The sequence below is a fragment of the Podarcis tiliguerta genome, assembly GCF_965153285.1.
Source record: "Podarcis tiliguerta genome assembly, chromosome: 13".
Classification (NCBI taxonomy): Eukaryota; Metazoa; Chordata; class Lepidosauria; order Squamata; family Lacertidae; genus Podarcis; species Podarcis tiliguerta.
Genome location: NC_139546.1, coordinates 46,484,578 through 46,498,133, shown reverse-complemented (window position 1 = coordinate 46,498,133; position 13,556 = coordinate 46,484,578). Strand labels below are relative to the sequence as shown.

Sequence of the window (13,556 nt, the reverse complement as noted above, 5' to 3'; positions counted from 1 at the left end):
ACAAGCTTTCAAGTAGCTCCCCTGCTCCCTGCGAGGCTGAAGCCTGCTGCTCATCAAGGAGTGAGGGCAGTGGCAGAAATCTCCCAGCTAAGCATCTGGCTGGAGTAGACTTTCAACCACCCTCCTCCTTGCCAGATGAAGCTTAATCTGAAAGTCAGGAAACTCCCAGCTAGGCATTAGGTTAAAGCAGGTTCTCAGGCAGCCCCTTGTTCCCCACCAGCCCTATCAGTCTGCTGATTTTCTGATAAGCCAAGTATCTCACAGTTGAGCACCTGGCTTTTGCCATGCATCCACATAGCCCTCCCCAACTTCTCAGCTGCTCCCCCCCCCCAGCTTATGTGAACAGCTAGGTGGTCAAGAACCTCGTAGCTGAGTATCAGGCTTGGAGCAGGCACCTGGGCAGCCCACCCACCCGGCAGCACCCGACTAGCTTTTGTGAAGCCTAACTCAACTGGGTGGTCAAGAATCTTCCTGTTCAGCATGAGGTTCAGAGCAGGAATCCAGGTGCCCTTCTCCCAACTGCTCCCCACCAGCTTACATAAAGCCTGACATTCATTTGGGTGGTCAAGAATCCCCCGGGCTTGGAGCAGGCCTCCAGGCACCCGCCCAGCAATTGCAAAACCTTACACATAGCCCTGCTTCTCAACTGCTTCCTCCACCAGCTTATGGGAAGACCAACATCTAGGTAGGTAGCAAAAAATCTCCCAACTGAGCATGAGGCTTGGGAGAACCATCCAGGCATTCCCCTCCCCACCAGCTTTTGTGAATTATACCACTTGGGTGGGTTGTCAAATACTTGTGCCTAAAGCTTGCTGCCGGCACCAGGAAACCTCTGAAGCTGCTCCCTACAGATTTCATGGCTCCTAGCACACAGCTAAGTAGTCAAGAATCTTCTAGCTGAGCATTGGGCTTGGGGAGGCATTTCGGCAGTCCACCCACCCAGCTGCTACCCTCAGCTTTTGTGAGCACCTGGCTTTTGTTCCCCCAACTGAGCATCAGGCTTGGGGCAGCCCTCAAGGCAGTCCCACCGGCAGCTCCCAAGCACCTATAACACCTTGCATTCAGGGGTGGCTTCAGCTTTCCTCTGCTCCAGGATTAGCTTCCTTGAATCCTAATACTGAACTAGGTATTGAATTGTACTGCTGTGCATCAGGTGGGACATAGCTCCAGTTCCCCCCCTCCAGGGTTCATGAAGTATACTGCTCCTGTATGAAGCCAGCTGACATGGATTTTATAGCACTCCCTTGCACTTGTCCAGTTTGTTGCAAGCCCTAGTGCTCAGCTGGGTCCTTGCCCATCTCCCAGCTGGGACAGGCTTTTGGGTAGCTCCCTTCCTCCCCACCAGCTTCCCATAAGCCTTGCACCCCTTCAAGAGAGCAGGAATCATTAGGCTTGGAGTAAGCTTTCAGATACCTTCCCTGGCCCACTAGTTTAAAGCCTGCTGCTGAACTGTGAGGTAAGGAATTTCACAGCTGAGCACCTGACTTTCAGTCTCCTCCTTCCACCCAGCCAATTCCCTGGAAGCCAAATGTTCATTGGGAATTTGGTAAACTCCTAGCATTTGAGCAAGCTTTCAAGTAGCCTTCTTCTGCCCATCCCACCTCTTTGAAGCTCAACATTCCTCTGGGAGCTCAGGAATTTCCCAGTCTGGCTTCAGCCAGACTCTCAGGTTGCCCCCTTGCCCTCCTCCAGCTTCCTAGCAGAAACCATAGCTTGGATGCAAGAAGCGGCTTGGCAGGTAGACCAGCTGGGATCTAGCTGAGTAACAAGCCTGGGAGAAGTTAGCAAGGAGCCCCGGGGCTTTTCTCACCTACCTTCTTAAGGCTTCTCTCTTGACTGAGTGGTGGGAAGGTTCTGAGCTGAATGTGGCACTTGGGGAAGGTTCATGTGCCCATGTTGCTGTAGCCTGACATTGGAACATAGGAAGCTTCCTTATATTGAGCTCAGCATTGCCTACAGTATTGCTTGGCAGTCCTTCTTGTCTTACGATCAGCAGCTCCAAGCTCTTTCTGCTGCTCCCGTCTCCCTTATATAAAGATGCTCAGTTGCCATAGAGAGTCTCTTTCTATACAAATGTAACAGAGTCCCATAATTTCTAAATATTATTTTTTGTTGTCTAAGATGTAATTCATAATCCAATGACACCTTTGCTACAAAAGCTAAAACACTCTCCTACTGTCTAGGTAATATAGGAATCTCCAATTCTTAATTCCATTCTTTTATCAGAGTCTGCATATCAAATTGATTTATTAATACCAATATTCTATAAAAAAATAGTAACCAGCTTTTTGCTCTCAAAGGATTTAACCAATTGTTCTAATATTTCTGGTGTCTTCGATGCTGGTCCAAACAGGGTTATTAACAAATGCTGCCATTGCAGATACTTTAGGCCACCTCTGGAAAGTGGTAGGTATCTTTTAATGCAGCATATATATAAAAGTCATCTTATTCAATTGGTCCAGAATCAATGTACCTGCATCCACCCGACCTTCCATACTATAATTCCCCTGCCCCCCAATGTAAAGAACAAACCCTCTTCTGAACTCACCGATCCCAAGGTTGGAGATGATTGAAGCAACCAGATCTCTGTTGGATGACCCACAGTCTGTTTCTGTTGGGGAGTCATTTCCGCCGCAATGAGGCCTTCAGAGTTCCCCCCATGTTCTTAAGAAGTCCCTTTAAAAAGAACACTGACATCCTGAGAGCTGGCGTGAAGGTGTGAAAATAATAATAATTAGAAATGAGGTCCAGGAGATATATTTGGGAGCTAATCACTTCCTCTTTTTTATCACCTGGTTTAACACCTTTTCAAAACCCAAAAGTTCCATTGCTCAGAAAAACAAGGCTATAAGAAGTACCGGAATTGGGCTCAATTTGGCCTGCAAAAACTCAAACCACTTGTTTTTTTCTTATCTATGCACACATTAATTTATTAGTTGATTAAACTTAACAAGGTTAGTTTGTTTTTTTGCCCAGGGGCAATCAAGGTGATGTATAAGACCAAGGTGAGGTAAGGATATACAGGATTCCAAAGTATTAAACAAACAAGAAGGCTGATCGCCGAAGAATTGACGCTTTTGAATTATGGTGCTGGAGGAGACTCTTGAGAGTCCCATGGACTGCAAGAAGATCAAACGCATCCATTCTTAAGGAAATCAGCCCTGAATGCTCACTGGAAGGACAGATCGTGAAGCTGAGGCTCCAATACTTTGGCCACCTCATGAGAAGAGAAGACTCACTGGAAAAGACCCTGATGTTGGGAAAGATGGAGGGCACAAGGAGAAGGGGACGACAGAGGACGAGATGGTTAGACAGTGTTCTCGAAGCTACAAACATGAATCTGACCAAACTGCGGGTGGCAGTGGAAGACAGAAGTGCCTGGCGTGCTCTGGTCCATGGGGTCACGAAGAGTCGGACACGACTGAACGACTAAACAACAACAATACCTGTAAATGGCCTAGTATACCTGAAGGAGAGTCTCCACCCTGATCATTCAGCCTGCACACTGATGTCCAGCTCTGAGGGCCTTCTGGTGCTTCCCTCCCTGTGAGAAGTGAGGTTACAGGGAACCAGGCAGAGGGCCTTCTTGGTAGTGGCACCGGCCCTGTGGAACGCCCTCCCGTCAGATATCAAAGAAATAAACAACTATCTGACTTTTAGAAGATATCTGAAGGCAGCCCTGTTTAGGGAAGTTTTTAATGTTTGCTATTTTATCACTTTTTTATTCTGTTGCACGCCACCCAGAGTGGCTGGGGAAACCCAGCCAGATGGGTGGGGTATAAATAAATTAATAATAATAAAAATACAACTACTACTACAATTTTGCAGGTAGTCAGAGCTCCAGTAACTTGCCTTGTTCCTCTTTCTCACCAGTGAGTTCAAAATCCCACTGAATCAGTAAGGATTACTTCTGAGCAGACAGGTATAGGGTTGCATGGTCAATTTTGGTGAACTTAGTGAGGTATGACATTGTTGTAAGTGGAATTATTTCCAGCTATAAGGATGGCATTGTCAAAGCCTGAGTGCCATTCTAGGCCTCACCCTCATTTAGTAACCATTTTTGTATCACACTTCATTCCCACTGATGGTTTCCGATTCTTACTTGGGATAGATTAAATTTTGAGGGCAATATGTCTATAATCTATGGTTGATATTCAATGACGTCCGCCTGCTTGTGAAACGTAAGACTGCTTGTGCAACAGGACCTCTCTGGTTCCTCTTCTCCTGCCACCAGCCCCAACATGCCCTCTAAAATCTCCTCTGGAGAGTCCCTCAACCTTAAAGAACATATTTTGGGGCATATTGAAAGCTGCAGCAGGAAGGAGAAGACTTGTTGTGTGGCCAGGTGTCTGCTTGCATCCTGCCTTTTAATCGATAGAAAAATATACAAGGCAGTATGCCGTATTGTGCTGGTCCCAGGGGGAGGTTACCGTGGGGCGAGGTCCAGGACAGTCCTCCACGAGCGAAGCGGGGTCCAAGGCGAGGAGCAGGGCAAGGACAGGAACTCTGGAGGAACAGGACAGGGTGCTGGCCGAAACAGCTCTTCAACGACGTTGCTCCCGCAACCTGGGACTGGGCTGACTGGCCTTTATCTTCTCTGAGGCCAGGGGCGGTCCCGGCCCCCAGGAGACCCGCCTCTCCTGGCCTTAAGGCGAGCACTCCTCCTGCCCTGAGCCTCTGCAGCTCAGGAGAGGCTGGAGGGTTACTGGACCCAGGGGGAGACTCACCTTCCCCTTACAGGGCTGGGAGAGGCGCATCTGTAGGCACTGTGTCCTCAACCACCTCCGGAGCCAGAGTGGATTCACCTGGTGCCTGCTCCGGAGGATCCGGCACAGGTGCAGGCACTTCAGATCCAAGGCCCTGCCCCAGCTCAGCCGGCCCTGGAGGCGGGGACTCTTGCGCAGGCTCGGATTCCTCCGGTTCAGCCTCTGAATCAGATTCCCAGGCCATCACACGTATTTTATAAATCATCATCACCATTTATAAACGTAATAGCAAAATGACACATAAAACTCCCATCAGCAGAGGGAATGTAGGATGCTGCCTTATTTAGCCCAATAATGCCCACACTGACTGGCAGTGGCGCTCCAGGGTCTGACTAGCAGGGGTTTCTCTCAGCCCTTTCTCAGGATACCAGGGATTGAAAAAAGCAGCCTGGCATCTGCAGTTGCATGTGCAAGCCGTAGCCAAATTACACATATCGTGCACAGAAAACTAAACTCCACTGGGAGTATTTTAGGGATTCCTTAAGCTAATGAATTGAAAACTGGGAGAAAGGAGAAGAAATTATACTTTGAGAAGCCTGATGAAACCAGAAAAAAGGACAAACCCACCCTGTAGTTTCAGGCAGTAGGGTAATTCCAAGCCATCCTATAGGGAACTCCTCATAAGGTAATCTCTCTCTCTCTCTCTCTCTCTCTCTCTCTCTCTCTCTCTCTCTCTCCAGTGTTTTTTTCTAGGGGGACTCAGGGGTACGCATACCCCTAAACATTTTGTGAATCTTTGTACTTTTGTCCATTTACTGTATTTATTTTTCCCGATTTCAACTATGAAATGGTGATTTTCTTGAGTCAAAATGAGAGTACCCCTAAACATTTTTTTAAAAGAAAAAAGCTCTATCATCTATCTATCATCTATCTATCTATCATCTATCTATCTATCTATCTATCTATCTATCTATCTATCTATCTATCTCTATCTATCTATCTATCTATCTATCTATATCTATCTATCTATCTATCTATCTATCATCTATCATCTATCTATCTATCTATCATCTATCTATCATCTATCATCTCATCTATTTATTTAAAACTGCCATGGTAAAAGCCTCCTTTGAGTTATTTTTTTCTTACAATCAAGCACATATGAATTTTATGAAATATATAAGTTACCCCTAGAAGGAGAAATATGTGGGAGTGGGAGTGGCGTTAGAGCCTTTCAAATCCTCATGGAAAAAACTCCTGAGAGAATTGGTGATAAAACACTTATTTGTCCGTGACTTTCCAGAGGCTCTTGCCTTCTTGGAAGTGCTCCCCTGACCCTCCGAGCCTTGAGGGGGCAGAGGGAGAGAAACATTTAGATCCTGAAATCCTGGCACCTCCATGGGGGTGGGGGAAGGAAAAAGGCAGAAAAAAAACCCCTCAGCTGGAAGACTGCTCCCATATCTCTGCCCCAGTTTGCTCACATCCCTGGTGTTCTGAGGAGAAGCATCTAACTTCCTTACGGAAACAATCCTGCAACTTGTTAGCGTCTTTACCAGATGTCTCACATCTTAAGGACTTAAGGAACCTTAAGTCTCTGAGGGAGGAGGGACCTTCACACAGAGGGGACACAGTGATTGTTCAGAAAACCACAATCTGACACACCAAATGCATACCCTCCAACATTTCTCAGATGGAACACAGGGACATCCTAAGGAAAAGCAGGACATTCTAGGATCAAATCAGAAACGGGGACGTCTTCTGTAAATCCAGGACTGTCCCTGGAAAATGGGGACACCTGAAGGGTCTGAAAATGCAGAGAGTGAACTATGTAGGAGAGGAAGAGGTTGCAGACTGGAGGTCAAATGAAATGCGGTTAAGAAAAGACAGAATATTTATTGTTCTTGTGCATTGCCAGGAAACTAATACAAGTATTTATTTTCTTTCACAAACAGATATACTGTAGCTACACAAGTATCAGACTCCTCTTCTGTATTTGGGGTTATACCGTGAATTGCAGCACTCTGCAGCAACCAGAGACCTGAAGTGGAACTTCATCCACAGTAAGCTATTAACACACTCTGTGCTTTTGCTAGAAGGGCTAAAATAAACCCTCAGAAGAACAACCTTGGTTAAAGTTGAACCACCTCCACTTCTTCCTCAGAAAGGTCACCCTTTCTCTGACCAGAGTCAGAGTCAGTGGCGTAGCGTGAGGGGTGTAGGGGGTGCCGGTTGCACCGGGTGCAACATCGGGGGGGGCACTCGCTCGCACTCACAGCTCTCTGCCCCTACCTGGCTCCACGGGTTAGGGGGCGCAAATTACTTGCCTTGCCCCAGGTGCTGACAACCCACGCTACGCCACTGGTCAGAGTGCATCTTCCATTCTTTGAAGGCTAAGTTTCAGCAGCACCATCTTCCCTCTCCACACATTTCTGAGCTGGCTCCATGATGTTAGGAGAACATCTGCTGGAGAAGGGGGCAGGAACAGGACCTCATAGGAACTTGAACATTTGTGAGATCCCTTTTTATGCCTCCTAAATGGTGCCCGTTCTTTCCCTTCTGGGCTTTCTATGAAGAGCTGTTCTTTCTAGTAAGAGCTGTCTGACAGTGGGAACAGTCTCCCTTGTGAGGTTGTGGACTCTCCTTCCTTTGAGGTTTTCAAAGCAGAGGTTGGATGGCCATCTGTCATGGATGCTTTAGCATGGAATGAGATTCCTGCATTGCTGGGTTTGGACCAGATGACCCTTGAGATTCATCTCAACTCTACAATTCTATGATTTTATGACCTCCCCCTGCTATGTTTACTATGAAGGAGTCATGTGTCTCTTAGTAAATGCAGTATATTCCTGAGAGGGAACCCCCCAGGACTGACATAGAAAGCAGCATTGCTCACCTCACTTGTACTGCAAGCAGGTGAATGAGAAGTTCATGCCTCAGAGCACTGGGCTCTGACAGAGGAGGAGCCATTGGAGTCTGGCTGGTCCCCTGCTGGATGACCACCTTGGGCAGAGGTGGCAGAAGCAGCGGGCAAAGACGTAACAGCTATGGCACATCTCGGGGTTCATCCACAGTTACCTTTGCCCCACTCCTTCCAAGCATAGATAGAGACTTAAAAGCTCCATGTTTTTATTTTTTGTTTTGTTTTCACTCCAGAGGTTTCCCCACAAAACCCACTCTTTAGTGCTCATTTGGAAAAAAAGTCCATTTGGGTTGCTGTGGAGTACTGCTTACTCCAAATGAGCTTTAAAGAACGGGTTTTCACGGAGAAAGCTCTGGAGCAAAAAGAAGTGTTCTGATCTGGGAGGAGTAGATTCTGTCCAATGCCCAGGAGGGGACTGCAGCCATAGCACCCCTCCAACAGTGACCCCTCGGGAGGTACCCCTATTTGATGTAGGTCATATCCCCCCAAGGTGGTTTACCCTTAGATGCATTCCCAGCAGAAGGGCTGAAGTGAAATAAACTGGTTTCACCAAATGCCTCTGCCAAACTGTTCACATCTGTAACCAATAAACTATATCCTGTTGTCTTATTTGGTAATTTACTCCCTGGAGAACTGCAGGGTCACGGGGTCTTGGCATGCAAGTAAAGGGTGAGGAAACTGTGGCCCTCCAGAGTTTGTTGGACTCCAAGACTCATCATCCTTGACTATTTGTTATGCTGGCTGCGACTTTTATGAGTTGGAGTCCAACAACATCTGCACGTCTGCAGGTTCCCAAACCACTGATTTTTATGGGAATGAAGGATAACAGGCGGAATTTTCAAAAGAGGATGAAACTCCTTCCTGAAAGAATGCGAAGGAGGAGCAAAAACGAAACAAAAACCTTCAGAAGACAATATTTATTTATTTATTTTATTATTATTATTGTCTGGTAAAGATAGTTATGATCGCAAAACATGCAATACAGTGGTACCTCGCGTTACATACGCTTCAGGTTACATACGCTTCAGGTTACAGACTCCGCAAACCCAGAAATATTACCTCGGGTTAAGAACTTTGCATCAGGATGAGAACAGAAATCGTGCAGCGGCGGCAGCAGGAGGCCCCATTAGCTAAAGTGGTGCTTCAGGTTAAGAACAGTTTCAGGTTAAGAACAGACCTCCAGAACGAATTAAGTTCTTAACCCGAGGTACCACTGTATATGAAAATAGCAGAAACTAGCTAAAAATAGCTAGAAAATAGCAGCGGCGGTGGGAGGACAGGAAGCTCCAGATTCCCCTCCCCAGGCAGTGGCAGGGAGAATGACGGAGTTCCAGTCTGCGCTGCTACTACAGAGACAGCTGGCATGTCAGTCCATCCGTCGGTCAGGGCAAAACAAAATGTTTAGAGGTACGCGTCCCGCTGCGTTCCCCCCAGAATAAAAACCACTGGTTGTGACCACAAACATGTAATATATAAAAGAGCAGAAATGTCCTCAGTGCCAGCCATGGGGCTCAGGAAGAAGAAATTGTTGGTATTGGGTGGGTCTTCAACCGATTGATTGAAATATTCAGTATAGAGAAGGACAATATTCAGAATAGGACATTTATGTAGGATGCTTAGGTGGATTTGGCTAAAGAAGGACAGGTCAGTGTCTCCAATAGCTGGGTGACGCTGGATGCCTGCTGGTGATGAAGATATGTTGGATGACCAGGCACAGCATATGGCAGAGGATGGGGTTGAGAGTAGATCTGAAGCTCTGAAATGGGGAGAGTCCAGTGGATACCGAGGCTGCAGCCATATGTATACTTAGATGTATGTCCCATTGAAGTCAGGAGGACTTAATGCTGAGTAGATGTGCCAAAATGCTTTATCAAGACCTTTGCTCTTGGGTTGGGAGTACTAGTCGTTTGGTTTGGGAGTACTAGTACACCTTGGGTTGGGAGTATTAGTTGCTCTTCTTGACAGTCACTGTGGAAAACAGATGCACATAGGGCCAGTAGGCTTCCTGTCTTGGGAGTGCCGTCTCAGCAAATGACATAATATGACGAGTCCAGCTCCAAGTTCTAACAAAATTGCCTCTCTGTCCTTCATCTGATGGGGCTTCATTGTCCCCCTACCAGGGAAGAGAAGCAGATAGCAGACAGCTTTGGTTGTCAATGCTGGAAACGGAGTCCTATCTCCAGCCAGTGACTTCTCCTTTGCACTGCTCAACGTGTAGGACAAGAGCTCCCAGGAAAATGCTTCTAGGCCAATCATTGGTGCACATTCTTATAGTCAGGGCCTGCTGGCTGCTTTTTCAGGACCACCACAGTGGAGAAGAGCCATTTTACCTGCAGGAAGGAACGAGAGTGAGGAGAAAGGAAGACACAGAACAGAAGTGCGTGTGGAAGAAGAAACACCTGCATGTTCTATTTGTCACTTGTGGTTTTGTCCTCCCTGTTTCCTGCCAGCCACAGGTTGCAAGTTCTATGATGTATTGTTACTTACCCTGTACTTATTACTTATATTTACTTATTTATCTATAAACCACCAGCTTACAAGAAAGTGTAAGAACATAGAAGAACCCTGCTGGATCTGGTCAAAAAGTGTCCATGCAGTCTGGCCTCCTGCTCCCACAGTGGCCAACCAGATGCTGTAGTGGAAAGCCCAAAGGCAGGATTTGAATGCAACTGGTGCTGAGAGGAACACTGTCTTGAGCAATGAAGGTGGAACCTAGCCATTGAGGTTGGTAGCCATTGATAGCCTTCCTCCTCCAGGAATTTGTGTGATTATTTCTAAAGCCATCAAAGTCTGGGGCCATCACTACCTCTTGTAGGAACAAATTCAATATCTTAACTATGCTGTGTGAAGAAGTACTTTCTTTTGGCACTGTATACTAACATCATTCCTTGCCATCTTTCTGCATCTTCCTATCCCTTTTTTAAATATATTTTTTATTAAATTTTCTGTTTTACACTTTAGAATATTCATTTAAACAACCTTAAAATGCCAATGACTTCCTTTCTTCTCTTTCTATGGTCCTTTTTACATATTATAAATCCCTTCATATTTTACATAAACTACACCATTCAGTATTCCATTATTATATCCAACAAAATTTGTTTACACTGTTGAATTTATCTTAATGCTGCCAACTTTCTCAAGTGTACAAAATTCCCCCCACACATTAAATAAACATTTGCCAATCTTCTTTAAACATATGTTCTTCTTGTTCTCTTATTCTATATGTTAGGTCCGCAAGCTGCGTATATTCCATCAGTTTAAGTTGCCATTCTTCTTTAGTTGGGACCTCATTCGTTTTCCATTTTGGGGCTAACAAAACATGGGCTGCAGTGGTGGCATACATAAATAACCTTTTCTGACACCTGGGAATTTCCGTCTGAATTATCCCCAACAAAAAGGACTCTTTTTTTGGGGGGGGGGGTACTTCTAAACATTTTTTTCAATTCATTGTGGATTATTTCCCAATACGCTTTTAACCTTTTACAGTTCCACCAAATATGAAAGAACGTACCCTCAACCTCATTGCATCTCCAGCATCTTCCTATCCCTAAACTTCTCTTGCAAATCAGCAAGTCAAATATTTTCCTTCATCCCAGTCATCTGATTTTAATGGGGTATCTAATGGACTATTTGGCATCAAGGATATGTAAAGGTATGTGCCGAGTCCTTCACAGAACCATTCACTAATTTACAATAAAGAGTACAAATATTTCAGCCTTATCCTTTGCTTCCCACCCTCCATCCCAGTGGTGTTTCTGCTGCCTCTGTCACTCCAAGATTCAAATGTAGACATATAACAGACCTTCCTCTCTACTCACTTTGAACAGTGTAATGGTGGCACTGTAAGAAACACTGAGGAGGAAGAGAATGAAGAAAACAAAGATGGTGACCCAGAGACGATCCATTTCCTCCTCTTTCTCATCGCTGTAATCATCCACTGTTGACACAGCCACCTCTGTGAGGGGGGGGGGGGAGAGAGAGACGTCATTTCCAGTGTTCAACATAAAATATCCCTTAACCTCAGCAATCCCTTCACCCACCACTAATATCTAATTGTACACATAGAATTATGCCAAACTACGTACTACTAATATTATTCCTTATATTTTGTACAGTCTAACATAGACTACAAAATCCATGATGCACTAACCGTATACCTGCAAGATCACCTGTGACCTATATAACAATTAATATTATCTAAATTTTGCAATAGTGGCTTGGTGTTGACTCTTTGGGGACTCTCTCTGTTCACCCCACGTAATGTTTGTGCCTTGTCCTACAGAGTAACTTCACTCTGTTGGGACAGCTCTCTCTCTCTCTCTCTCTCTCTCTCTCTCTCTCTCTCTCTCTCCCCTTCTCCCTTTTCCGACACTCTGCCTAAAGTACCAGTTCATCTAATTTTCGTCAGTTTGTTTAGGATGAACCTGTTGTGCAATGTGTTTCAATTCATCTGCAGAATGCTATTTGCCTTCCCTTTTTTCAGGTAATAAATCAATGAGGAATAGCAATGTTCAGAGGTGTTCAAAACAGTTGCTTAACCGTTTCACCACATGACAAAATACATCCTAGTCTTGACAGTTTCAGTGAGTCACAGAGGATGGCTGGATGGAATAATCCTGAATAAATGAGGAGGTGGGGATGTTTTAACACAGTCTTAAATTAACATGTTTTCTGAGGGATGTCCAGAAACGCCACGCAGTGAGCTTCATGGTTGAGGTGGGATTTGAATCTGGAGTTCTAAGCACCAAAACAAACACTAACCAGTACATTAAGTACTGACTCAAGGAGTAACCAGGGAGCAGGTGTGGGTAGGGAGTTTGTGTGTGATTGCTGAGGCCGCACCCTTGCAGCATAACTAGGGCAAGAGTGACTTAGCGGAGATGTTGTGTTTGGTTTCCAGAAGGAGGAGTGACTGGGGAAAAGTGTACTTGAAAGTCCCATTTTCTCTCTTCTCCGATTTTGTAAAATGTCAGAGATTTTGCTCTTTCGTATTTGATGGGATGGTTCTGAGGGGATCCCTGACTATCATTTTTGAAAACATATCCTTGCTCTGCCTTTTTGCATTGTGTACATATGTGTCTTGATTGGACCTTTTATTTTTCATAACCCACCCAATAATATATGAACAATCCATTATTATGGCCTGAATATTCTGTGAATTTGATTATTTCTCATGGCTCAATTTGACTTGTGTACTCATCTATCCAGGCTTGGCTCAGTTTGCTCACCCATTTCAAATTCAGGGTCAAACTAGGTTTATTATTATCCCCCCCCCCCCAATGTCTTACTGATGTGATGCTAAAGGTGTCAAATGAAATTTCTTCTGATTCTTTTTAACAGTTAATAGTCACTTTGAAAGCCATTTTTTGTCAGGGTCCTGGTGCAAGGGGAGGTTATTTTTTTATGTGGTTCTGGATTAAAATAACCTTTCCCTATGGTGCTTCTATTGTAACCATGGGGAGCAGTAAGGGAGAAAACCTTTCCCTATATAGGCAACAACCATTTTGTGCACATTCAAGGCACATACGGCTGTGCAAACACTCACTGTGTTTTGACCTGGAAGAGGGCGTAAGGGGTTTACACGCATTCTGCTGCCTTGTGCGGTGACCTGAAAAGCAGCCCCAGCAAACTGTGGGTTGCCCCCCCCAATGCCCTCCCCCCATGGCATCACATTATAGCTGGCCCTCAGAAACTATTCTTTGCTTTCAAGCAATGCAGGTGTTTTTCATTCTCTCGTTTCTTCTGCCCTGTCACTGAAATGCACAGTAATCCAGGCCAGGTGAGTTGATATGAAGGGAAGCTTCATGTGTTGAAGCGAGGAGTGTGCACATATGTTGCACCAGGTGAATTCTGCCTACTTTCTGTCCCTGCTGCTCATGCTGCTGTGCCCCATTGAACTAACTTTCCACAGGATGACATTGGCCTCTGTA

The 13,556-nt window shown here is 45.5% G+C and overlaps 1 long non-coding RNA gene across 1 annotated transcript; it reads right to left on the bottom strand.

Moving 5' to 3' along the window:
* Positions 1-8,525: 8,525 nt before the first annotated feature.
* On the bottom strand, positions 8,526-12,214 carry LOC310663222. The gene is made up of 2 exons (XR_014504399.1): positions 11,445-12,214; positions 8,526-9,953 (listed from the first exon to the last, which is right to left on the bottom strand). It is a non-coding gene; the product is annotated as an uncharacterized lncRNA (long non-coding RNA).
* Between the last annotated feature and the right edge of the window lie 1,342 nt (positions 12,215-13,556).